Raw genomic sequence first — 26,484 nt, forward strand, 5'->3', positions numbered from 1 at the left:
CCAGGAACCACAGAGAACACACAGTCTAAAAGTGAAGGTAAACACATGGAGAGTTTCACGGAATATGGCCATAAAAAGGGAAGCATATAACTCAGACACTTTCTCTCATCATAATTGTGTTGAGAAAGAGGAAGGGAAAAATGCTTTAGAGACAAAAGGTCCTCTAATCATATTAGACTTCAAATTGGCAGCCTCATGGAAATATTCAAAGGATCTCGGCTATTAAATATAAATTCCAAGAACACTTTTCAATTCATATTTAAAAATAATGGTAAAAACATTCACTGGAGAATATGCCATTTGACTTTATGACAGCAAATTTTCCAGGGTGTACAGCTAAGGCATAATATATATTGCAATATACATATTGGGCCTTATTCAGATTTGAGCTCAGTACAAATTTGTTCGGAAAATGGGCAAAACCATGTGCACTGCAGGTGGGGCAGATGTGACATGTATAGAGAGAGTTAGATTTGTGTGAGTTATTTTGTTTCTGTGCAGGGTAAATACTGGCTACATTATTTTTACACTGCAATATATATTTCAGTTTCAGCACACCCCACCCAAATTTAACTTGCTTTGCACATGTTACATCTGCCCCACCTGCAGTGCACATGGTTTTGCCCATTTTCCAAACAAATTTGTACTGAGCTCAGATCTGAATAAGGCCCATTGTGTGTGTGTAATATATATATATATATATATATATATATATATATATATATATATATATATATATATATATATATATATATATATATATATTACACACACTTTCATTTGTGTCATTTAACCATCTGCAGTGCCTGAGGGACAGTTGGTGTCCATACAATTTAATAAATAAAAGTTATATCTACTCAGCACTCACCAAATTTTATTATATGCATAATATGCAAAATATGCAAAAGAGTAATGAACTCATTTATTTAGCAAAACAATAATTCTAAATATTGAGAAACTGAATAATAGACAGATACTGTTGTTAGATAGAGTCCAGCATGATGGCAGCAGCGAAGCAGATATCACCATGAAAATGGTATTTTGCACCCTCTAGTGCTCAGATTCTACAGCACTACTGGCAGAGAGGAGGGAGCCTGGATGACCTGGATGGAGGAGGCACACGGACCTAATCCTCTTTCAAAACACTAAATGAATTGTACTTATTTTGAATGTTTACGCAGAGAAATGGCATAGTAAAAAGGAGAACTAGACAGTTAAATATACCAAATATACAGCAGATTTTGTATGCCACATATTTTGTAAACTTCAGCAGTTCTTGTTTTATGTACATACTTGTATTTTTTTTACTGACATGTCATTGCGACCATCCAAATATTTAGGGGGATATTCAATCCCCGCTGCTATTTCAGATGGGTCAAAATAGCAGCAGGCGCCTATTTAATGCTGTCTTTCCCAACAGCGTTGAACAGGCATCTCGTCAGAATGGGCCCGACTTTTAAAGCAGCTTGGCCCGCTCTGCTGAGACCCGCTGTGGATTGTCGAGATCACTGCAGTATAGCGATGAGCCACGGCAGTATCTTGTCCCCTTTTCGACAATGACCAGATGGGACATTGAATCTGCTGATATGCAGTCGAGGAAAACAAAAACTGGCCAGAGTCACGACTGTCGGGATGGATCGACAGTCGTAAACCTGAAATGTTTACCCCCCTTAATGTGAAACTGGGGACTTGATTCAAGGTGACTTGATTTGCATCAACAGGGGATTTTAGCATATGGCAAATTGCTTTAGAACTGCCTAGGAGCACCTATGTGGTTTGTCCAACAAACATTAAACTATAATTCTTGAAGCTTGTGGTGCAACTAGGTTAGAAGGGATTCAGAGAACCCTGAAGAGGTGCACAATGCAACTGCATAATCATGACATCAATTGTTTATGTTTCTAACTAAAGTCTGCTCAGCTTAGCTTCATTTATAGCTGGTTTTAATAAACTTAAGTTTCATGCATTTGAAGTTGTTATATTGGAATGATTCAACTGTTATTTGGGCCCCCACCAATAGAGGGCAGCAAGATAATTGTTCTGCTATTCGAGTGTAATAGCATTAATTACCAACATTTCTGCTCATATTTTCCTGATGTGCCAAGCAGAAATGCACGAAAGTGGGATTTTTTTGCATCATGGGCTGCAATTTTGTCGTGAAAAAACATTTTTAGCTAAACCCGGTACTAGTGGGTATGATAACACGCCTCCCCCCCAAAATATTGCGTACCGCCCTGTCTAAAGTGGTTGGAGAAATGCAATCATGGACACCCATTAAACAATTGAATTGGCACAAAATGACGCTAAGAAATGCGCTTTCAGCTGCAATACCCAATTTAAGTGCAAAATGTATTACATTAATTAAATGTACAGTATATGCTAAGAGACAACCTTAGTACTTTTCTGTCATGAAAAATGTGTGCGACATTCTGCATAGCAAGGGCTGATCTTAAATTGTATCTTCATCTTTATATTATTTTAATTATCCCACTGTGCACAATAACATCTATTGTTTACACTTCTACACAAAACTAGAAACATCAACTCATATCACTCAACTCTTGCTATGAAATGGTGTAATGGTGTGTACACATGGTAGATGTGCCTTAAGATCCTATCCACGATCCGATCAGATAGGATCGTGGATAGGATCTTAAGGCACATCCGATTTGCATCCTATCTTGACTATATAGTGCAGATCTGCTATGAGTCCCAGAAAGCCTCCCCCGCATGCTGGGACTTGGAGAACCACAAGTCCCAGCATGCGGGGCATTAAAGGGCCCGCTGGCACTTGTAGTTCCACAGTAAAAGAAATAGTTAAATAAACACACTGACACCCATTAAAAATAAAACTTTAATACATCCAAAGCCCATACATACTGAACCTTACCTATCTTGAGCCTGTAGGTAGGTTCCCTTGGTCCGGGGTCCTGGGTCCCGGGCTCCAGCGCTGTAGAGTCCGGGGTCCGGGTCTCCAGGGCTCCAGGATCCAAAGAAATCCATAGGGGTACCTGTGGAAGAAAATCCTACTCACCAAGGTCCTCCGGCGAAGATCTGTTCTCTTCATCCAACGTAGTCCAGGTCTTCTTTAAAAATAAAATGCGTCTATTGCCGCCGGTACCCATCTGACAAACTAACCGGAGAGACGATGATGTTCCATCTTCAGCAACTCTCCTCCGAATAATTCTATTAGCCGCCAATTTTGGCTCCTGATTGGCCGCTAGGTGGCCAATAGAATTATTCGGAGGAGAGATGCTGAAGATGGAACATCAGCGTCTCTCCGGTTAGTTCGTCAGATGGGTACCGGCGGCAATAGACATATTTTTTTTTTTTAAGAAGACCTGGACTACGTCGAATGAAGAGGACAGATCTTCGCCGAAGGACCTTGGTGAGTAGTATTTTCTTCCACAGGTACCCCTATAGATTTCTTCAGATCCTGGAGCCCTGGAGACCCGGACCCCGGACTCTGCAGCCCTGGAGCCCCGGACCCAGGACCAAGGGAACCTACCTACGGGCTCAAGATAGGTAAGTATCAGTATGTATGGGCTTTGGATGTATTAAAGTTTTATTTTTAATGGGTGTCAGTGTGTTTATTTAACTATTTCTTTTACTGTGGAACTACAAGTGCCAGCGGGCCCTTTAATGCCCCGCATGCTGGGACTTGTGGTTCTCCAAGTCCCAGCATGCGGGGGAGGCTTTCTGGGACTCATAGTTCCATAGTATAATACAATAGTTTTTCATCTATTTTTTACACAGAATCAGCACGGTGACCACTGCTCCAGGGTCACTGGGGACAGCACCAGGCTTCAGCCTAGCCAGGTAAGTCCTGGAGGGGGGGCTTTATTGGGGGGGTCCCCACTCCCCCAGGAACCCTGGCCAGACTGACAGGTCACAGGGCTGAATGCTTTGGCCAGGGGGACTTGTATAAAAAGTCTCCCCCCGGCTGTGGCATTACCCTGCTGGCTGGTTGGGACTGGGGCTGGTTCTTAAAATACGGGGGACCCCTAGTCATTTTGTCCCCCATATTTTGGGAACCAGCCCCAGCCCAGGCCCCGGCTTTAAAAAATCAGCGGAGCCCTATTTGTCGGGTTTCCTGATTTTTTTATACCAGCCCCGGCTCTTTCAGCCTGGTGCTGGTTACAGCAGTGGGGGGACCCCACACCGTTTTTTTTTAAATCCCCTAAGCCTAACAGTGCTCTTTATTGTTGGCCGTTCATGCCCTACTGCCTGCCAATTACATACAGTAGCAATGGATATTTAAAAAAGTAAATGGAACATTTGTTTGGGGTCTCTTGTGATCATGCCCGATGGCCAATTATTAAACTTCAAGTTGCAGCAGCCTGGTGATAGGATACCATACAATCATTTGCAATGGTTTTCAGTACTGTATATGTTATTATGGTTGCTGTATAGTCAAACATATGTATTATAACTATTATTCTGAACTCATGCAGAGTAGGTATAAAGAGAAATTATTCTGAAATATCTGTAAGGTATTAGAGGACCAAGATATGTATCCAACTGAACACAAACAGGTTCATATTTTATTGGATGGTCTTCATTTCTGGAGTAGAACATTAGCGTGGCCTTACTATCTGTGGGTAGAAACTTGAGATTTTCGCCGCTTACATGGGGCGGGATTTAACTCTGGCAGTGTGGCGTATAAGCTGATCACAGGGCCCTGCAATCAGGTCTGAATAAACTCACATAGACACACCACCCACTATTTATTTTCCAAAGCCCCCCATAATGAGTAATAGGGTTCATACCTACCCCTTCCTAGTTTAAAATATTCATTAGCTTTTTTTATTTACCAGCATGCTTAATAAGTGAGTATTCATACTAATTTAATAAATATAGTAACAAATACTGTAGCACACAAAATGGTTACAGACGTAACACATACTTTTTACCACTAGACATCTCACATTTTGGCCTTCATTGTGAATATTTCTATACTATGGGGCTTTATCCAGAGAAAAGTAAGATGTCTCCAGAGAAGTTACTCCCAACTACACAGGAAAAGGTGGCAACTTAAAACACACACACACACACACACACACATACATATTTCGAAAAGTGGTCTTGATCAGTGGCGGTTTTTACCTATGGGCTGCAGGGCTGCAGCCCCCCAGGTAAAATCTGCAACTGTCTCTGCCTAAAGTGAAGCCAGATGCAGTCTGTGAGACTGCACTGGCTTCACTGTGACTGGCAGTGACTTCCTATTGGAAGTCAAACCTGCCAGTCACTCAAGGTATCCCAAATGCTCAGCAGCCCCCAAAACGCGGGTTCTGCACATGCGCAGTACCGCGGACCATCAGTCGCAAACGCAGGATTTTCAGAAGGGGGTTTCCAGAGGGGTGGAGCAAAGCACGGAAATGGACACTTAAGTGACCCAGTATATGCTGGGTCAGTTAAAGTATTATAGATAGACCAAATGTATATAAATAATAAAAACAAATATATATATATATATATATATATATATATACTGTCCTTGTAGGCAAAGCACATCCCCAATAGTGGCATAAATGGTCAGGTGCCCGCTGTAGGCTGAGTCCAGCCAAATACAAATACTCACGCTGCCAAGGCAGCCGCAGCAGCACACTGAAAGAAGTCACTTGAAGCAGGTAATCGACAGCAACGTTTCGATTTATTCAAATCGTCATCAGGCTTAACATACAAATACAAACACTAACCTTATATCCCCATCCAAGTGACAGACGCAGCGTTACGTTTCCCGCGGTCCCTGCAACACAGTCATCAGAGCGCGCCGACCTCGCGCACGTCGCCACGGCAACCCCTCCAGCCGGAGACGCGTTGCCATGCCGCCGGCGCAGCGTGTCTACGTCACCTCGTCTGTACTGTGTACATGGAGCGTCTCAGTAATCCGAACGCTGTGGGTTTAAAAACATAAAATACCCCCAAAAAACATGGCGATCCAGAGGGATATGAGCGGAAGACATTACATTTAGGGTGATCACAGTATAATAATGATAATAATAGCATCTATATTACCGTAAATAACACGGAGCCAATCAATGCATAATATACAGTTTTACATGGCAATAAATGTCATAAGGGAGAAATCATAATAAAAAGGATACAAAAATTGCAAAAAATTACAAAAATTACAGAAATTACACAAGGTATGTTATATAACTACACACTTAAAGGAAAGCATGCAATCCCAGATGGTCATTGAGACCATATGGTTGCATAGTCCTCAATCGGTGAATCCAATGTGATTCACACTGTATGAGGGCCAGAGGACGATTACCACCGCGTAACCGCGGGGGTATGTGATCGATTATGATATATTGGAGATTGGCCATGTTGTGACCAGCCTGTGCAAAATGCCGAGCAACAGGCTGGTCACTAGTACCTGTGGCCAATGCAGCTCGAATGGCCATTCTATGATTGGCCATTCTTTCCCTCAGGGTGCATTGGGTTTTACCCACATAATGAAGGCCACAAGGACCGGAAATAAGGTATACAATGTACTTAGTCGTACATGTGACCCTATGCCTGATTTTGTACATTTTCCCACTAAAGGGATGGAAAAAACTGTCACCAATCTTCAAGCTCCTGCAAGTTATACAGTTGAGGCATCTAAAGCAACCATTGCGCCTACCAAGGAAATTAGACACCAGGGACGGGTCAGGAGGGCTAGAAATATCAGTCCTCACGACCCAATCCCTGATGTTCCTTCCCCTGGTGTAGCAAGGCATCAATCGGGTCTTAGATAAGCCCAAATCACGATCAGTACTAAGAATGGGCCAGTGCTTTCTGGCAATATTTCTAATACCAGAACTACGAGGACTAAAATGATTGACCCACGGCATAACCTGTGTATCGGTATTCACAGACACCGGTTTTGGAACAAGTAGAGTTGCTCTAGGAGTATTGAGAGCCTTAACTTTAGCCCTATTAAGCAGATCAAGATCATAACCCCGAAGCAGAAAGTTGTTCAGCATGCTATCAATTTGAATACTGGCCTCAGCAGGATTGCTGCAAATTCTGCATGCACGAATAAACTGGGAGAAAGGAAGGCCATATTTGAGGGGAGCCGGATGAAAACTATATGCATGTAAAATTGTATTACGATCAGTCTCCTTTTTAAAGAGTGAGGTTGAAATAACCCCATTCTCAAGACTCACTGCCACATCCAGGAAATTAACCCTGGATGCACTGATGGTAAATGTGAATTTAAGAGGAGAAGCAGAATGATTATGCTGTTCAATAAATTCCCCAAGCTCGGCCTCCGATCCTGTCCAAATCATGAAAATATCATCGATGTATCTGGTATAGAAAAAAATCCTACCAGATACATCGCAATTGTCAAAAAAGATTTCCTTTTCCGCCACAAACATATACGCATTGGCGTACGATGGGGCCACATTGGACCCCATCGCACAGCCAGAGCGCTGCAGGAAAAAACAGCTGTCATGAATAAAATAGTTGTGTGTCAAAAGCATGAGCAATAAATCACATACAAAATCATCGGAAGGGCCCAAATACAGTGAATTGGAAGTAATGAGATCACGTACAGCCTGGACACCCGCCCCGTTGGGTATCACCGTGTACAGGCTCGATACATCGATACTGCACAAGAGGCTACCCACAGGGACCGAGTGCACTGCCTGCAATTTATTGATAAAGGAAGTAGTGTCAAGTAAGTAACGTGGATGATTTACAATACAGGGTTGAAGTAACGCATCAAGGTAGACCGCGGCATTTTGGAACAATGAATTATTAGCAGCAATAATCGGCCTCCCAGGGGGCAACGTGGGATGCTTGTGCACCTTAGGCAAGGTGTACATAACCGGTGTAACAGGCCATAATGGAACTAATGCTTACCCCAATTTTTTGCTAATAGTTTTATCCCGAACTGCCCGATTGATAAAACCACTAAGTAAAGCAGTATATTCTTTAGTGGGGTCCCTAGGAAGAGCCTGGTAGACCTCACAATCAGCCAACTGTCTAGCAATCTCTTGCTTATACGTAACCAAATCCTGTATCACCACCGCCCCGCCTTTGTCAGCGGGGCGGATGATGATATCACGATTTTTTGACAAACGTTTTAATGCCTGAAATTCTTCAACTGGCAAATTATTAGGCAACCTGTTGGATTGAGATTTTACATAGATACCGACATCATGATCAATCATTCTGTTAAACGTTTTAATCGACATATTGTTTGATAATGGGTCAAAACGTGACTTAGGCAAAATTTTACGTAATTGAATAGGGACATCCACAATAGTATCAACATCATTAGAGGGTTTCTCAGGCATGGGTTTAAGGTAGTGTTCATGCAACCGCAATTTTCTACCAAGGCGGTACTTCTCGACCTGCCAGTCAAAGTCATTAAAGTTATTGGTCGGAACATATGATAGTCCCCGGCTAAGTACATTAATGTCCGCTTCAGACAGGGAGTAAGAGGAGAGATTAAATATTATTGTGGCCTCCTGTTGAGAGGCGGCCTTCCTGGCTTTCTTTTCTCTCGTTCTCTTACCACCCCTTCTGGTTCTGTGTCGTTGTCGTGGAGGAGCTGTTTCCTGGTGCGTACCCCTAAAGGGGCCCCAGGACCAGGGTGTTGTGGGCGTGCATATCTATCATAGGCGTAATCAGAATCACTGGTATTGTATTGATCATCATAGCGAACTGCACGCATAGGTCTTGAACGTGCACCCCTCCTGCGCTGGCGGCCCTGGCCCCTGGGTTCAGGATTAGTCCATAAGTACACTGTATTACGATCATAGTCACCAATTACTTTCTCAAGTTTTTGGCGTTTATAGGCCAACAAATCACGTTGGTAAGTGGCCAATTGTGTCTTAAGTTTCTCACACCAGTCAATGGTTTTATCAGCAACAAGTAATGGTTTATTAGCAGCCTCAAATGCAGCAACCTTTTCACGTGTGACCTTCAGCTCCCGGCCTGCCTCCTCAATGACCAGGAGCATCAGGTCATAGCTGCACTTATTGAGTACTGCAATCCAACGCTTACAGAAATTCATGTTATGGCGGCCAATAGTTGGGCAATTTTTTACCCTAAAGCCGCGTGGTATACGTTTTTCCTTATAATAATCAGTGAGGGTCACCCCATGATAAAGAAAGTCCAATTCCTTCTGCTTTAACTTCAATAAATCACGGTATAGCAACTCAGGTGATTTAGTCGCAGTGTCAACATACAATTCTTTAAATAGGATATCATCTGCTTCCGATTCAGAAAAAGTCAAAGCGACACCTTGTGTCAATTTAGCCAAGTTTACACCAGGTGATGGATCCACACTCTCACCTCCTTCAGCCATGATGGGGGTAAACACAGGACTTAGTCCATAAAGCACAAAAGAACAACTTGAACACTGGGAATAACTCCAAATAGTAGTGGGGTGCTATGAGCCAGGTAGAATCCAATCCTGCATAAGGATTCACCAATAAATACTGTCCTTGTAGGCAAAGCACATCCCCAATAGTGGCATAAATGGTCAGGTGCCCGCTGTAGGCTGAGTCCAGCCAAATACAAATACTCACGCTGCCAAGGCAGCCGCAGCAGCACACTGAAAGAAGTCACTTGAAGCAGGTAATCGACAGCAACGTTTCGATTTATTCAAATCGTCATCAGGCTTAACATACAAATACAAACACTAACCTTATATCCCCATCCAAGTGACAGACGCAGCGTTACGTTTCCCGCGGTCCCTGCAACACAGTCATCATGATTTGGACAGGATCGGAGGCCGAGCTTGGGGAATTTATTGAACAGCATAATCATTCTGCTTCTCCTCTTAAATTCACATTTACCATCAGTGCATCCAGGGTTAATTTCCTGGATGTGGCAGTGAGTCTTGAGAATGGGGTTATTTCAACCTCACTCTTTAAAAAGGAGACTGATCGTAATACAATTTTACATGCATATAGTTTTCATCCGGCTCCCCTCAAATATGGCCTTCCTTTCTCCCAGTTTATTCGTGCATGCAGAATTTGCAGCAATCCTGCTGAGGCCAGTATTCAAATTGATAGCATGCTGAACAACTTTCTGCTTCAGGGTTATGATCTTGATCTGCTTAATAGGGCTAAAGTTAAGGCTCTCAATACTCCTAGAGCAACTCTACTTGTTCCAAAACCGGTGTCTGTGAATACCGATACACAGGTTATGCCGTGGGTCAATCATTTTAGTCCTCGTAGTTCTGGTATTAGAAATATTGCCAGAAAGCACTGGCCCATTCTTAGTACTGATCGTGATTTGGGCTTATCTAAGACCCGATTGATGCCTTGCTACACCAGGGGAAGGAACATCAGGGATTGGGTCGTGAGGACTGATATTTCTAGCCCTCCTGACCCGTCCCTGGTGTCTAATTTCCTTGGTAGGCGCAATGGTTGCTTTAGATGCCTCAACTGTATAACTTGCAGGAGCTTGAAGATTGGTGACAGTTTTTTCCATCCCTTTAGTGGGAAAATGTACAAAATCAGGCATAGGGTCACATGTACGACTAAGTACATTGTATACCTTATTTCCTGTCCTTGTGGCCTTCATTATGTGGGTAAAACCCAATGCACCCTGAGGGAAAGAATGGCCAATCATAGAATGGCCATTCGAGCTGCATTGGCCACAGGTACTAGTGACCAGCCTGTTGCTCGGCATTTTGCACAGGCTGGTCACAACATGGCCAATCTCCAATATATCATAATCGATCACATACCCCCGCGGTTACGCGGTGGTAATCGTCCTCTGGCCCTCATACAGTGTGAATCACATTGGATTCACCGATTGAGGACTATGCAACCATATGGTCTCAATGACCATCTGGGATTGCATGCTTTCCTTTAAGTGTGTAGTTATATAACATACCTTGTGTAATTTCTGTAATTTTTGTAATTTTTTGCAATTTTTGTATCCTTTTTATTATGATTTCTCCCTTATGACATTTATTGCCATGTAAAACTGTATATTATGCATTGATTGGCTCCGTGTTATTTACGGTAATATAGATGCTATTATTATCATTATTATACTGTGATCACCCTAAATGTAATGTCTTCCGCTCATATCCCTCTGGATCGCCATGTTTTTTGGGGGTATTTTATGTTTTTAAACCCACAGCGTTCGGATTACTGAGACGCTCCATGTACACAGTACAGACGAGGTGACGTAGACACGCTGCGCCGGCGGCATGGCAACGCGTCTCCGGCTGGAGGGGTTGCCGTGGCGACGTGCGCGAGGTCGGCGCGCTCTGATGACTGTGTTGCAGGGACCGCGGGAAACGTAACGCTGCGTCTGTCACTTGGATGGGGATATAAGGTTAGTGTTTGTATTTGTATGTTAAGCCTGATGACGATTTGAATAAATCGAAACGTTGCTGTCGATTACCTGCTTCAAGTGACTTCTTTCAGTGTGCTGCTGCGGCTGCCTTGGCAGCGTGAGTATTTATATATATATATATATATATACACATACAGGGGCATCAACAGCAGTGTAGGCCCCTGGGCATAGCAATGTATTGGGGCCCCTACCGATCCTCCAGCGGTAGGGGTGGGGGAAGCTTTGATGTCCCACAGGTGGTAGGGGTATTATATCAACTGCTCTGCATGTAGGGCCTGGATCAGTAATTTCCACTAATTACCCCTTTACTGCACAGATGGTGGGAGATGGGGTGGGAGATGAGGGCATTGGGCTTAATGGAGGGGCCCTGATACATAACTTCCAGGGTGGTAGAGGATGTTTAATATGCAGAGGAGGGGGGTATAGTGGAGTGGGATTATTATTCATAATTTTCTGGTGGGAGGACAGCTTGCTTGACTGCAGATATCTCCAGTTCCCGGAAATAGATTTCATAGATTGTAATGGAATTAAAAACTAGAGAATCCCACCTACCAAATGGTACTGGGGACTAGGGGATCAGAGTTCAGGAGGCAGAGCAATCTGCCAATGAGCATATAAAACTACATACCAGGTGTGTGGAGCTGGAGCAGTAACCAGCTGCTGGAAGGCTGATATCTCTGGTTCTGGGAACAGTAGAGACAAGCTCCTAGTGTCCATCAAAGAAGCAGAGTCCCAGCTTTTGGAATATACCCTCAGAACCTGAAATATCTGACTGGGAAGAGCAATTAACAGGCTTGGATGGGGACCACTGCTTTGAAGTCATATATCTCCGGTTCCCAAGGGCCGATTTTTAAAATTCTTGTACCCATTGAAAGAGGGGACCCTCAGCTTTAAGTCTAGGGCCCTTAGACTTCTGGGGGGTTTCTGGGTACTCGGAAACCCCCCCTGCGTGCTCTACTGACCATACTGCGCATGTGCCGAGCCCGGGAACCCGGGCTGCTGCAAAGGCAGCCCCCAGAGGCTTGGGCAAGCACATGCGCAGTATGTATGAAGTTACTGCGCATGCGCTGGCCCCATGCAGGGGACTCGGGGGTACGGTGGCCGGGGAGCAAGGTGGTGGCCAGGGATGATGGCAGTGGCAGCATGGGGGGGGGGGCATTGCGGCAGCCCCCACCTCCATACTGGTAAGAGCTGCCACTGGCCTTGATCTTTAACAGAGAATAGTTTGTCAGCAATGCACAAAAAAACTAAATTATGTACCATTTTCAAATGCAATTGCTCTTAAAATTGTCACAGTTATAAGACTGTATATCTTACAGAACAAATACACAAATCACTGGACAATTTACCTCTTGGTTGACTTGTTTGGTACAGTAGTTACTCAGGATATTAGCAATTAGGATCTATTGTCAAACGTATGATTTGCTGGCAAATGCAGGTTATTTTTCACTTTCATGCAAAAAATCATTACAAGCTAATTCAATACTTTTACAATTTGTCATAGACTTTTTCTGTTAAAATTAACAATGAATATTATGGCTGTTTCACATGAAAGAAAGACCTGCTCATTAGTATCTGGTTTTTACAATGCTTTTATGATTTGCCTTTTCAGTAGACTAATATTGCTGTACAATCAAGTCAAGTGCAACTTTAGATTTGACGTACTGTATCACTAAGATTGGGTCACTTAATTTACTCCATGTTTTGTAGACTAATTGACTATAAAAAGAAAAACAGTTTTAAAGAACCACGCCTGGAGACTGCTGCACTGTATTTACCAAGGGTTACCACTCCTCAAGTTCAGACCATGCAATAACAAAAAATGATGAACATTGTTGCGCTGCCTTAGATAATTAATATGCTGGTAGTCTTCTCCCCATCCAATGGATGTGCTCCACTGGTTGATGGTTACACAGAGAGTGAAATAAGACAAGTGAAAATACCACAATGCAATTTCTTGGTAGGTGGATCAATCCTTTAAACTGCCCTGTCTGTCAAGCCCATTATGCATGTAAAGGCTTCTTTATATCACCTCCTGGCCACCCGCTCCCAAGCAAAAATATCTTACCTTGGCAATGTGCCCTATGTTCACCCCAAGGTATCTTTCAACAGGATGCAGGGAACCTAAGGTAGGTATGAAGTAGTCGTGGACCCAGGTCATTTCCAAAATATATAATTTATTCCAATATGGCAAAAGTAGAAAACATTGAAGAAAAACTTCAATAAAAATTAATAAAACAAAATGTATCCACTTATTTCTGAAGCCAAGGAACACCACCTCAACTCACGTGGGTTGAGAAAAAAGGTGGGGCTTTTAGAATGGTGGCAAAGTGCTTGTTCCCAGGATAATTGGATAGTCCTCTTAAACAAGCATTTTTGGCCCAAATTCAGCCCTTTTTCATGGTATGGAGGAGATAGATACTGTGTGGGATTATATACCCACTCCACAAACATAAATGGGATGGCACATATTAAAATGTGAAGTGGAGTGAACTGGAATACTATAACATTAAAATACATTTTCACATACATACATTCTTAAAAACACCAACAGAGAGTAATCTCAATATCCGCATAAGTGTACCTATACAAAAAAAAAAAAAACACAGATTTATATCACATACATAAAATCATAAGAACATATTAACAGGTCCGTGGATCTTAAAATACAGTATTTCAGAATCACCAGGATGAGCCCTTGGCGCAAGTTCTCCCGCTCTGTCACTAGGGCAGAGACGCAATTTACCAGTTTCTGGACCGGAAGTGGAAATGACGTGAACTTCCGGGTCAGCTATTGGAATGCATGATGGATGCCAAGTGGAACGGATACCGCCATCTGCTGTGTAATACATTACACATTTCTTGTCCTCCCAGCGCCATTTTATTGTAGTGTAGTGTTTCTCAGCCAGAGACATCATTTATGTATCATAAAATAATGAATAAACAAAATAAATATACAGTATTAATAACAAGAAAATAACTTACAAGAAACATTTTAACTCAAAATCTACTCATAAATGACTTTAATTTCTGTACGTGCTAACCTTAGGTCAATATCATTGATTCTCCAGTGGGGCATAACCACCTTAATGCCACAAAATGAGACCAGATGGCTAATGTTACAATTTTGCAGTTTTTTAAATGGTCAGATACATTATAGGACTCAAGTCCCTTTTTGACATTTCTGACATAGTCTGCTAGTCTGACCTTTAATACTTGTGATGTTTTACCAACATATTGTTTTGAACAATTGCATTCTAACAAATATAGACAATATTTGCTGTCACATGAGATGAAATCATCTATATTGTATACTTTGTTTGTGAATGCAGATTTATTCTTGTATAACCGATTTAGAACTTTTGCATAGGCGGCACAAACTACACATCCCACATCAATAAAAATCTTTAGATTGTATACGGTTGTGCGGAAAAGGCACATTTATAGCGCTATTCACAATGACATCCTTGATGTTTCTAGCTCTCCTATACACAAATTTAGGATCCCCCTTAACATATTTGGTGTCAGGAATCACGGTGTGCATTAGCATCTGTGGCATCCATTACTTTCATGCTGGCACTCCCTCGCTAAATGGGCGCAACCATGACACCTGCGGTAAGCTGACAGGCTGAACCAATCACACTTTCCTCTGACCTGTACACCTGGGGCGAAATGTAATAGGGTGTGATTTTTGGACGAGTTCCAAACTCGCCAGAAATCGCACCTTTAAAAATCGAGTTTTTTGCCGCGAATTCGCATATGTAATGAGATGCGAATTTGCGGCAAAAAATGCGATTTGCCGCGATTTCGGGCGAATTTTAGTCATGAAAATGTGCGCATTTTCAGTCATGAAAATGTGCGCATTTTCATAAATGCGATTTTGTGCAAAAAAAAAGTTTAAAAAAAAACGGCGTGGGGTCCCCCCTCCTAAGCATAACCAGCCCCGGGCTCATTGAGCCGGACCTGGTTCCAAAAATACGGGGGAACAAAAAGCATAGGGGTCCCCCGTATTTCTGAAACCAGCCCCGGACTCTTGGACCGGTCCTGGTTCCAAAAATACGGGGGACAAAAAATCTGGGGGTCCCCCGTTTTTTGAAACCAGCACCGGGCTCCAACAGCCTACGGTGTCATGCCACAGCCGGGGGACACTTTTTATACAAGGTCCCCCGGCCAAAACATGAGCACCGTGGCTGGTCAGCCTTGGACGGGGTACCTGGAGGAGTGGGGACCCCCCCAATAAAGGGGTCCCCCCCCCAGGCTTCACCCGTCCAGGGCTGAAGCCCGGGGCTGTCACCGGCGTCCGTGGCCAGTGGACGCCGGCCTGATAGGGTTAAATCGATCATACTTACATTGCTTTATACCGGAGAACTACAAGTGCCAGCAGACCTCCCCCGCATGCTGGGACTTGGAGAACCACAAGTCCCAGCATGCGGGGCATTAATGGGCCCGCTGGGACTTGTAGTCCACCTGTAAAAAGAATGTTTATAAAAAACACACACAGAGAGAAGTAAAAGTTTATTACACACACACACCTCACTTTTACACCAGCGTTACTTACCATTCCTGGATCCAGCGCTGGTCTGGCTGCTTTACAGCCGGCTCCCCCCGCACTGACAGGCAGCGGGGAGAACCGGCTTTCTCCGTTGCCTCTAACAGCTTCTGTAGCGCTGTCCGAGTGCTACAGAGGCTGAGAGCGCGATTGGCTGAGCTATGCGTCTCCATGGAGACGCATAGCTCAGCCAATCAGGACTGAGCTATGCGTCTCCATGGAGACGTATCGGCCAATCGCGCTCTCAGCCTCTGTAGCGCTGGAACAGCGCTACAGAAGCTGTTAGAGGCAACGGAGAAAGCCGGTTCTCCCCGCTGCCTGTCAGTGCGGGGGGAGCCGGCTGTGAAGCAGCCAGACCAGCGCTGGATCCAGGAATGGTAAGTAACGCTGGTGTAAAAGTGAGGTGTGTGTGTGTAATAAACTTTTACTTCTCTCTGTGTGTGTTTTTTATAAACATTCTTTTTACAGGTGGACTACAAGTCCCAGCGGGCCCATTAATGCCCCGCATGCTGGGACTTGTGGTTCTCCAAGTCCCAGCATGCGGGGGAGGTCTGCTGGCACTTGTAGTTCTCCGGTATAAAGCAATGTAAGTATGATCGATTTAACCCTATCAGGCCGGCGTCCACTGGCCACGGACGCCGGTGACTGCCCCGGGCTTCAGCCCTGGACGGGTGAAGCCTGGGGGGGGGGACCCCTTTATTGGGGGGTCCCCACTCCTCCAGGTACCCCGTCCAAGGCTGACCAGCCACGGTGCTCATGTTTTGGCCGGGGGACCTTGTATAAAAAGTGTCCCCCGGCTGTGGCATGACACCGTGGGCTGTTGGAGCCCGGTGCTGGTTTCAAAATACGGGGGACCCCCAGATTTTTTGTCCCCCGTATTTTTGGAACCAGGACCGGTCCAAGAGTCCGGGGCTGGTTTCAGAAATACGGGGGACCCCTATGCTTTTTGTCCCCCCGTATTTTTGGAACCAGGTCCGGCTCAATGAGCCCGGGGCTGGTTATGCTTAGGAGGGGGGACCCTACGCCATTTTTTTTTTATAAAAACACTTTTACACATTTTTATTAACAGGACCATGCACAGATCTCAATGATCTGTGCATGGTTCTGTCAAATTCGCCTGTCAGAACCTGGTCTATTTTTTTTTGCGATTTTTGGTAACATTTACCAAAAATCACACCCTATTACATTTGCGAGTTGTATACTTTATAATGGGAAAACATCTGGATGCGAATTGAAATGTGACTAAAAATCGCACTTCTAAAAGTGCGATTTCGCGGTAAAAAGTGTGATTTTTTACCGCGATTTTCAACCTATTAAATGTGCGATTTTCGGAAAATTTGCGATTTCGGCCGTTTTTGACCCAAAATCGCACATGTCCAAAAATCACACCCTATTACATTTCGCCCCGTATCTCTAGACCAAGACACTCCTTTAACTAAGTCTTTGTCAAGACTATTTATGAAAGAAGCAGGCAGCTGGTATTCTGTGTGTAATGGAGCAGCAAGCGCAGTCACAAGATCTCAACTCCATTGTTGGGTGGAGCACCTTGACCTTATTGTACGCAAGAAGTGCCCATCAAGCCAATCCAACTTGTGGGAGGTGCTTCAGGAAGCGTTTGGTGAAATTTCTTCAAATTACCTCACAAAATTAACAGCTAGAATGTCAAAGGTCTGCAATGCTGTTTTGCTGCAAAAGGAGCATTGTTTGACGAAAGTGTGAAGGACAAAATTATTATTGCAACTAAAATTATTATTTATAACCTTGCTAATGTCTTGACTATGGACAATATTCAATGCTCCCATTCCGCTTTTTTTCCTGCGAGGTTCACTTTTTTTGTCAGTCCTCTCTCCAAAAATGTAACGTCCTATTTAACGCTCCCAGTTTGCCAAAAATAAACAGAGAGCTTTGACCTGTTCACCGCATGCCGCATGGTCATCGCCACTGTTTGCCGTTGCTTTCTTATGGGAAATTTTGTGTACCTTGCCGTTTGTGTATTCTATGCAAAAATGAAGAATGCTGCTCACTAATTTTTTTGGCATGGCTCTCCGTTTTGCTCTCTGCATCTTTTTTAGGTGAATTCAATTTACGGACTTATACAATTCATGTTTTTTAATTGTTGTTTTGGTGTCTACAAGTTTATTTTTTTATTATTTTAAGGATCTATATATTTTTTCTTTAGAAGTGCCACATTAATATTTTTTTATTTTTTTGTGGTATTCCCCCCATCCTACGCCAACCCCCATGCATTTTTTTCTCACTGATAATTCTACCCATGCTTCACCTCAGTTATTACCCATGATTCACCTTTTCTTCCTAACTCCTTCGTTTGGACTTTGAGGCGATACACAGGGTTTCACACATCAGCTGTTTTGGAATCCTTTTTTAGGCTAATTTGGGGTCTTCTGCATAATTTTGCAATATTTGAACACTACCTACAAATGGAGCCATTAACTCCTTGTACGCCGCATTGGTCAATGCTCGCCATCAGGGGCAGTGAGCAGCTGAATAGGATGAACAGTAGGCATTGCGAGGGGTAGAAAAAAATGGAGAATGCAGAGCAAGCGAAAAAATGGGAACGCTATGCCCTGCTCGCTGGAGCATTGACTACAACCCGATATGTTCTATTCATTTTGCAACTCATTTGATAAATTAAAGTCAGTTTTCATGTAAAACACAAAATTGTTTGAGTGACTCCAAACTTTTGAATGGTAGTGTACATCAGAGCCTACCCTCCCGGAATGTCCGGGAGTGTCCCAGAAAGAAGGGCAACCCTCCTGCAAAGCCGCCCGGCTCCCACGACTCCCGCCACCACCCGCGACCCCCCTTAGCGGGGGGTCCGCAGGTCAAATGACGTGAATTGCCCTGTTTTAGCCCCGCCCTCCGCAGTGCAATGCCTTCAAAATGGCATTGCACGTCGGGGGCCTGGCTAAAACAGCACAATCTTTGTGGTCACGCCCACAATCAAATAGCCACCTGTGTGGATCCGCCCCCTCCCCGCCCCTTTTCACTCCCAGCAGCCCCCCTAAGGTGGCTGCCCTCCCCTGGAAAGGGCAGCCAGAAAGTAGGCAAGTATGCATCAGAGGGAGAGTATATATCACCCATACATGTATATATACATGCTATATAGACATACAAAAAGTGCAGACATAGCTGTGAGCCATAAGGCATTCACTTTGTAGTACTGCAGTGTACGTGTTACATGCATGTGATGTGATGTGCGGGTGTGATGCTATTATTCTACACAGGGAAATTCGAAGGCTATGAACTATAGCATCAATTGAAACCGGGAACCTTGTATTCAACAGTTGTTCAGGTACAAGTGCTCCTACAGTACATTGTTAACAATAAAAAGGTCAATTGAAATAATATGAAATAATTTAATAGAAGCAGAATGTGCATTACTGATTCACTACTGCATATTTATTAGAGTTTAACAATTGCAGCAAGGACATCTACAGGGAAGAATAATATACTACAGTAAAATAAGTAGTGAGTATTGTTTTTGCAAGTCAGAATGGCAGATATGGTTTATTGCCAGCCTAACTTATTGATTACACAAAGCGCCATTTATTAACTGTAAGCAATGCACTTCTCAGTGCATTTAATTTAGCAAAAATAATCTTGCCCATATTCTAATGACACAGTGATAAGATTAAACATGTTACTTCAAAGTCTTCATTTCAGTGTTATAGTTAAAAAAAAAATAGTGCAAATTTTTAAAAACCACTTTTGAACCATCAGAATGAGGGGACCGTGTTTACCATGTGTCATTATCATACACCTTATTTTTTCATAACAGTATGTGACAAGGATCACAAACACGGGGACTTGTTGTTTATTTTAAACAGCAGAGCATAGCAGGTTAAATCCATACGCAGTTGCTATTACAGGCAGTAGAAACCAGGAACTCTCATCTGAACAGACTCTTAAAAGGCTCCAATGGTACCTAGAATAGCCCACCCCAGGCCTATCACTTGGGTAGCTAATCCACCATCCCTGGAACCCTTATATCAGGAAATCCCAGGTGCTACTGATTACACACCTGTGATTCTGCTACTGCTCCCAAAACCTGGTCTCGATCCTCCATATTACTTTTATGTGTGTGTGTGTGGGGGGGGGGATCATGCTGACTCTGCCACAAATATTTACACATACAGTACACAGGTTCCACCATCTTGATGCCCAGTCATATACTGTACATTGGCAAAAAAATAGGCACTTTATATAGCAGCACATATTTTTTAACTTTTAAACATTTATCACCACCAAGTTATCATTTATAGTATAACCTACACTAGCTACATTTAAAAAAAAAAAAACTACAACATTTCCATCAACTATTTTATTCATTTTACCGCAAAATGTTTCATGTTTGCCCATGAAATTTGGCTTTAAGTATTCCCAGTCCTAACCCAATCAGACCACAAAGCAGAATTAATTGACTCTTGTCTCAGATCTAGTCATAGACTATAAATTCTGCCAAATAAGAAGTTACAGCAGCATTCTTTGGAATAACGAGGTAAAAGCAGAATGTGAAAATTACATTACAGGAATATTGAAGTTAAATTGCAGTATGAGAATTCAGCACCACCTTGCTCGTCTCTGTCTATTGCTAAACAATGTTGAATTGAAATAGAAAATATGGATGAGGAACAATCTATTTTGAATAAAATTACTTTTCTGGTATAGGAACTTCAGCAGCATACATATAAAACCAAATAGAAGACCCTAATTTATTCTGCTTTTCTGATTGTTTGAATCCTACAAATTGCACAGTAAAATAAAATACATTTTCTAAGACCACTGTTACTAACAGAATTTGGAAATACTTTACGATAAATTTTAAAATACTTTGAGTTTACAAGTTCCCGCACATATGTGTTTTTCTTGGTAGAACAGCAGACTCTGGAGCCAGAAATGGGAAAAATCCATTTAGCAGCAGCAAGTTGTCTGTCAGACCACATTCCCGGAGCTTCGCGAGTGCTCGCCATCACATAGTCACAAATCCTCGCAAATGTAGCAGTGTGTTGAGAATGTTGATCATGTTTGCAAACCAGAGTGAGAGTATGAATGTGAACATTATAGGTTAGTCTGCATCTTGTTCACAAATATTCTCCAACATGCAAGCAAGGGCTCATTTGACATACACTATTGGTACTGGATCCTAATCTGTTTGCACAGAGATTGTTAAACGTGAGTGGTTAATCTGTCCTGGCCTGCGGACAGCGGTCTGGACTGTGCTTTGCACACAGGGGTGTCACTTCAAAATGTTTAAGAGGTCAAACTGAGGAATGTAGCGAGATCAATCTCCCACTAAATTCCTGTCAATGTTGTGAACTAGGTAGAACTATGGAAGCTACAAAGTGGCTTTCACTAGAACAAGGTTCTAGTTTTATTCCCGATTGGAATAGTTTAACAGTTTACTGTATGCTAAACGCCCACCAATCTTCAATAGTAACTTCTTGAGAACAGAAAGATATTCACATGGGACAGAGGAATTGAATTTTATTCTGTTTATTCTGTTCTATGGTGATTTAAAAGCAGTTAGATTTACTAAAGGAAAAAAGTATAATGGAAATTGTAATTTTACAAACCATCATATAAAAAATCATGAAACTATTTGTTTTCAGGTTAAGAATGCCTTCATGGTCATAAAGTCCACATGGTCATAGCAGAAGTTGACATACAGGGTCAGATTTAATAGGATGAGAGATTCAGAAAGTGAGAGATTTGGGAAGAAATCTCCAGTTCTTTTAAAGCAGCAATCATTTACACAGCAAAATCACACTAGTTTTGCAGTGTAAATGATTGCCGCTTTAAAAAAACTGGAGATTTCTTCCCAAATCTCTCACTTTCTGAATCTCTCATCCTATTAAATCTCACCCACAGTATCATCTCTGGCTGCCCAGTGGTGACTAATAATCTCCCAGACGTTGCAATGGCTCCAGTAACATCTTATGAGTCTCAACGATCCTTTGGTATATTAATACTTGTCCACTAACCCAAATCCCTACCCCTAACCTCTCTCTTGTGCCTAACCTTGACTACCACTCCCTGTAGCCAACCCCAAACTCCCCATCAACTGTCTAACCCTCCCACTTACACCCTTAAGCTGGGTACACACCTTTAGATTTTTATGTCCAATCTGTCTGTTGTGAACAAAACTCTGGTAATGGATGAAAGCAAATGGAAATCAATAATTTACTCCCAAACCCTAGAAAATGGACAAAAAGGGTTATTTGGACAAATCTATTATATCGGATAAATGTAACCAATTTGTCTGAACAACCGTTGTCTGTTTTCCAGTTTTTGACAGTTGATTCTCCTTTGCTCTCATACACTACCAGATTTTTGCACCCACCAGACAGATTGGACAGATAATTTTTAGGTGTGTACCCAGCTTAACGTTACTGCAGCAGATTCCTAATGTCAGCATTCTAACAATATTAACATTTCATCTGTCAGCATTCTAAAAATGTTGATATGTTTCCTGCTAATATTTTAACAAAGTTGACATAACTTCTGACATTGTCAACAGATGGTTCTGAGGCTGGTCCCCCCACCTCCTGTTTCATGCCTTGACCATCTCTGCCTGCTTATATCCTGCTATCAAGCCACCTCCCACTTGCTTGTACCTCATGTAATCTGTCTGTCTCCCCATCCTACTAGATCAGGCATGTCCAAACAATGGCCCTCCAGTTGTTGTCAAACTACACATCCCAGCATGCCTTGCCATAGTTTTAGCATTCCCTAACAACAAAACTGTGGCAAGGCATGATGGGACTTGTAGTTTCAGAACAGCTGGAGGGCCCTAGTTTGGACATGCCTGTACTAGATTGTAAACTCCTCGGAGCAGGGCCCTCTTCCCTGTGGTTGTCAAAGCCCTCTTCTCTTCACATTTCACTCCCAGCTCTCCCATACTCAAACACTCAGCGACCATCTTCGTCCACATATTCATCTCCATCTTTGACCACCAGCCTCTAGTAGTAAGTTGATCAAGTCCTCACTACTTACATCTAAAGGGCTGTACACAGACTTCGATTTTGACAGGTTTTAGAAGCAAAATCGAATCGCAATTGAATGGTTTTTAAGATGCTTTTGATCTACATTGATTTTTCTATATCAAAAAGAAAAATAGACTGTGCAGATCGAATGTGAAATCGGATGGAAAGCAAAGGCCAAATCGAAAGGGGGTGGAATTGGGGAAATCGAAAGCAAATCGAATCGAAAGTAAAATTGATGCGTGTGAACACACCTTAATCTGTAATGTGTATTGAACTGTGGAGCTCTTTTTAGCTGTACTTTTTTTTTTTTACTGTAATGCTAAGTTTTGTCTCCCTGTACTGTTCCTTTGTACGGCACTGCGAAACACTTGTGGCGCCTTATAAATAAAGTAATAATAATAATAATAATAATAATAATAATAGCATTGTTATTGGCAAGATGTTTACTGCATCCCTGTCCATACAGAATGTAGGTTGAGCTGTCTTGTCTCTTAAGCATATGTATAAAAAATATATGAAACACTGTAAATAAATAATATATAAAATGTAACAGTCTGTCCTACTCAGTGTCAGAGCCCAATTTTCTAGGGGCAAAACAGACAACAAAGATGTAAGCCCAATGCTAGTGGGTACAAGATAAATTGGTTACCAAATGATAACTAAATAATTCATTTTGCCCTGGTCTCAAAATTAATCTTCAGTAGTTTCCCCATTATTTAATGAAGAAATTGTACAGTAATACTACTATTACTACTACTACTACTACTACTACTAATACCAATAATAATAATAACAACCTAATTATCAAGTAAACAAAAAATGAATACCTAAACAAATATTATGCCCACCAAAATCTAAGTAAATAATATTGGTTCCATAGTGTACTACAGTATATATAAATAAAATAATTTTGAATAATGAGATTTATGTATCCTTATGTGGATTTTCTTATATATTATTACCATAATCAATGTTTGTTCATATGCACTCATGATCAAAGGATAATTGGGCCCAAAAACGATGACGTTAATATTTTTTTTGTTAATGGTAGTTAACTTTATTCAGGGTCATGCCACATTATGTCACGCACACCGCCCCTTTTCACAGATCTCAGAATATTGACAGATAATTGGGTTTTTTTTAGGGAAAATATTTTTTTCTATTTGTAAATACAATTAGGAAACTAAGCACAGATGTTTGGCCTCCCGATCTGCTTGAATGGTAGTTAAACTGTGAACTGTGAGTTAATTCAGATAGTTTTGCATTAGCTGGTAATTAAAAATAAATGTTAAGGCTTTTCCTTACTTTATCTGTGAAGCACCATTCCCTAGAGATGGTGCTGTGTGTAAAAAGACTGTGCTTTCTGACCCATATTGATTAGGGCACTACTGAGCATACCACCAGGAGCTGTAAGCAATTAAGTTTCAATTCTTGCATGAAATTAACACGGCTGTGCTCTTTCAAAATACAGCCCTTTGTTCAGTGAATTTCAATACAGTCTTCACAGTTCAACTTGAAGTTAGATATAATTATAAACATAGGTGCAATGCATGAGAGCCTTATAAAGGTATTGAAAAACTAAATAAAGAATGACTGTCGTGTAAGCGCTGACTTAGGTATTTTCTCTTTTACTTGTTATCATGAGAAGTGAGTGTTATATAACCCTCACTTATATAAATCTCTGTATCACAGGGAGTAAATGTGAGCGGCACCCACAATCTCCCCCCCCCCCCCCATTTTGCCTGGGGCGGTGAAAAGGCTTGCACCGGTACTGGTTTTAGATCCTCTATGATCCGATGCGCAGTCTCATGCGCATCGGATCCCCTAGATTGCAAGTTCTGCACGTAGGATATGTCTGATCGGACAGCCTATGGCAGCACCTGCTTGGATCACATGCAATACATCACATGCAAAAGGATCGCATGCGAGATCTGCCACCAGGAACAGCTTCCTGGTGTCTTAAAGGGGATTGGCTGGCTCTCCGTTGCCCTAAATCTCAGATTATTCTCAACTATATTCAAAAAGTCCTTAGCTGCTACCTCGAGTCAGATCCTTCTCCAGCTACCTCTAATAGTGCTTGAATTCATCGAAGTGCACATGCTTGAACCAGCAAAATACACAGGGGTAACTGTACTAAATGGGAGTTTTATTGAAGATGAGATGTTGTCCATAACAACCAATCAGATGCACCTTCTTTTTTATTTAGCGCTCCAAGGAGATAATAGATGTAATTTGATTGGTTGCTATGAGCAACATCCCATCTTCAATAGAATAGAATAGAAATTGACCCCACAATTTTTCATGGGCCTAGATTTACTCCACTAGACATCACTGGTGATTTTGTCCTCCAGACTGTAGAGTAGTTTTATGTCTGTTCTGTTTTAAAGTCAAATGTGTCTTTGAAAAAATGTAATATGTGGACTGTTATAGATTAATTATTTATTGTCCCCCCTACCCTCCGTTTATATGTAAAAAATGTACAGTATACTGTATGTGACCCATTGTATATTTTCAATATTTACTAAATACTAATTAGGTTCTGTGACTAGCTGACTTCAAGACTCCATTTCAACTGTTTTTTTTTAAACAGCCACAGAACCTATGTAATTAATGTGTGTCCGGAATTAAAGGGATGAGGTGGTAACCCTACTTTTTATAAATGTAAAATATTTATTATGGCTTATATTTTACATATAAAAATTGTTGTATCCATTCGATGTGTGGCAGTTTTGAGATTGCTGGATTTGCTGTCATCTTCTGTCCGTTTGACTTACTATAAATTTTAGATTTTCTGACCTGCCCTAAACACTGTAACATCGCTGCTAGATGAATTTAACCACAAAACTTTCCAGCAAAGCGGAAGCCTCCTCTTACTGCTGACAATCAGTATTGTTAGAGACAGTGGCGGTTCAGGCCTTTAGACTTAAGGGGGGCTGCAATTTCCTGGGTACTGCTCATTGCACAGACATTCATTATTTGCAGGTTATTAGTTTGATACCTATTTTACAGGTACATGAATCCCATTTTGAACATCTGATGCTTTCATTTAAAGAACAGTCTGCATTGTGAATTGTTTTGTTACTTGGAGCCTGCAACTTCCCCCCTCCACTAATTAGCCTGTTGAGGAATTTGTGCAAACACCAGCCCCTCCCCCTGTACCAGCTGACCCAAACTTTCCTTTAATATTGGAAATGTTTGCAAGCCTGCTTTAAAGGCGTTGCCTGCTCTTAGCCTGCATCGTAAGCATGACAACAGAAGCATGAGTTTGACTGGAGTTTGGACTGGATTTGGACTTACACCCGCACATGGCATCATTTTATTTTTCACCAATTACCATCTCTCTCAGCCTCTAAGCCGATGATAGCTATGTATTTTCTTTGTTTACTGTCTCTTTACAATGATTTGTACCATGTACCTCCGTAACCACTGTTTGCAAAGCCTGTATGCTGTACCATCACTAGTTGCACACCCGTTGAACAACAAGCTGGCAGGGTGTGCCAGCTTTGGAAGAAAAGTGCTACAACCAGTCGAACTCATGCTTCAGTTGCCATGAAAATAATATTATTACTGCTGCCTTTGAGCAGCATGATCAAGATGGCGCCGCTG

The sequence above is a fragment of the Crinia signifera genome, chromosome 6 (genome assembly GCF_055691185.1).
Source record: "Crinia signifera chromosome 6, ASM5569118v1, whole genome shotgun sequence".
Classification (NCBI taxonomy): domain Eukaryota; kingdom Metazoa; phylum Chordata; class Amphibia; order Anura; family Myobatrachidae; genus Crinia; species Crinia signifera.